Source organism: Octopus sinensis, linkage group LG5, assembly GCF_006345805.1.
Source record: "Octopus sinensis linkage group LG5, ASM634580v1, whole genome shotgun sequence".
Taxonomy (NCBI): domain Eukaryota; kingdom Metazoa; phylum Mollusca; class Cephalopoda; order Octopoda; family Octopodidae; genus Octopus; species Octopus sinensis.
The window spans coordinates 126,997,973-127,000,936 of NC_043001.1; positions in this window are offsets into that span (position 1 = coordinate 126,997,973).

Genomic DNA, 2,964 nt, shown 5'->3' on the forward strand with positions numbered 1-2,964 from the left:
CTCATCAGAGATGACTCAAAGCAACACAGCCAAGACGACAAAGATAGTGGAGGATGTTGAAACGAATGATGGGATACGTTTACCACCTAAGAATAGTTACAATTCATCCAGTAGGCTTTGCCACAGTTTCTATTTCCCTACTTTCTCCCATAAACTTCCTCTCGTTGATATGAGTTTATGAATGATGACACTTGTCCTAGGTGCCGTGCAATGAGATCGAACACGACAACGCATAACTTCGAAGAGTACTTTTAGCTACAAAGCCATACTTCGGCACATCATACATGTACATTCACACAGGCACAAACGTACACACACAGACACAGTTATGCATACATACAAACATACATGCATACATACCTATGTACGCACTCACGCACACACGCATATACATATGCACATATACATACATACATATATATATATATAATATATATATATATATGTATGTATTTATGTATATGTGCATATACATATATATATATATGTATATATATGTGTGAGTATATATATATATATATATATATATATACATACACACACATAAGAGGAGGAGTACACACGTGTACTAACGGACACACAGCTGTTTACATACATTTCCATGAACCTACTGGCAGCAAAATTTCGAATGTAATACTAATTCAAATATCTCTGTTGATAGGAAAATAAACGGTCAATAAAATGAGATTGTGACTTTAAAATATTAAATTTTATGGACAGTCAAATAAAAAAATAACTACCATTTTGTTTCCTGCAATTTCGCTTATTTCGCTTTATTTTTTATTTGCTCTGTTCAATGTTTATTTTTCGTTGATTTTGTACATTAGCCATTTCGTTGCATTTTTAACTGTCTGATTTGGTAAATTTTTTAATGATTCTACGGCTATTTACCCTGCTATTTTTCAACCGCAGATCATCTCTCTCTCTCTCTCTCTCTCTCTTTCTCTCTCTTGAGGTTTTTGTTGTCTCTTTTTGTATGTTTTGTTTTAGTTCTTTATATTTGCTTTTCAATTCGTCTTTTTGTTTTTGTAATCATTCTGTCTTTCTTTTCTTTTGCCTATCTGTGTAGCTGACAACCTGTCTGTCGTTTGTTTATATTCTCTCCTTTTCGTTCTTGTTGTTGTTTGTTTTTCTACTTTTCCATCAACCCCTCAGTGCGCGTGCGACGGGGGTGTATATACAGGAATTTAAACATATCGATGGCACGAAAGGCATCCTATGAATTTACATCTGAGGCAGCTTTTCAATATTCAATAATTATCAAATATTATTAGAATATTAGAGACGTACCAATATGCTCGATTGTAAAACTAGCAAACAAATGAAAATAATAAAATATAAGAAAGAACAATAAGAAAATGCCACATCACTAAATTTAACAGAAATATGTGTGCGTGCGTATATATATATATATATATATATATATATATATAACTTTTTAAATTGTTTCAGTTTTAAGGCTGCGGTCATGCTGGGGCATCACCATCACCGCCATCCTCATCACCATCGTCGTCGTAGTCATCATAAACAAAGTTCCAATCTATGTTGATGATGGCCATAAGATCTATCTATTTCTGTATCTATCTATCTAACACGTTATATAGATAGACAGACAGCCGGACAGATACATACATACATACATACATACATACATAATACATGCATATATACATACATACATACATACATATTTTCCATTTATGGTATTTATGTTGCACCTTGCTCCTTTTATTAATTATTAAAATACGCATTAGCATTTCGCTAAATAGACCATAAATTTTTATGGTAAAAATACAAATACTGGCAGATGGGTCTACCCAAACCATCAACCGCTTGAGTAGTCATTACGGATGATACACACGAAATAGGCGAAACTAGTCTAGTGGTTCAAGACAATCATGGGGTGTTTATGTCCCCTGTCAGTGGGTGTGCGTGTGTGTGTGTGTGTGTGTGTATATATATATATATATATAGGGAGAGTTTACGGAAAAAAAACAAAAGACGAAGATAGGTGGTGTACAAAACAAACAGATGCATTAGTATAACGCTCAGGAATAGAAAAAGTCTTTTACGTTTCGAGTCAACGCTCTTCTACAGAAAGGAACACAGGAATCAAGGAGAGAAACAAGGAGAGAAAAAAATGTGTGTAGTGGCTAACGATCTATCATATATATATATATATATATATATATATATATATATATATATATATATTGGACTCTTCTTACAGCATGAATAGTTTTTAACTCTTATTTCTAGCAATATGCGTACTTCGGTACCGTCAGTTACAGTTAGCGACGATTAACTTTTTCCTTAACGGTAGTATATTACGTGTAAATATTTATATTAATTTTTAAATATACGTAAAATATAGGTTAGTGAGTTTTTTTTTAGAAATTTCACTACCAGTGGCCTAGCATGTATAAAAAGTCAATAGACAACATATTCTCAATATAAGATAGTGTACATTTAAACACAAGAGAAAACTGCCTTCAACAGGCAGTTTTTACACGCTAGAAGAAGTAGTCAAAACAACCAAAACCAAATTTAAGTGCAATCTTCAAAAGGAATGAAAGATAAAAACTTTTACTTTGTTATTTTAATTCTAATTAAAATAATAAGGGGATTTTCTTTTTCCATTCCTTTTGAAAATCGCTCTTAAATGTGGTTTTGGTCCTTTTGACTACTTCTTCTAGCGTGTATAAATTTTCAGTTGAAGGCTGTTTTCTCTTGTGTTTAAATGTACACTATCATATATATATATATATGTTTGATTTGAAAACCCCACTAGAATGGGAGAAAGCGCTAATAATCTGAATGATATGATCTGAATGATATGATATATATATATATGTAAAAAATGTACTATATAAATAAATATCTATAAATATGAACCATCCGATCTTTTGATTACCTCATTTCTTCTAAAATATATATATATGTACACAAAAGCACGTACTGGTC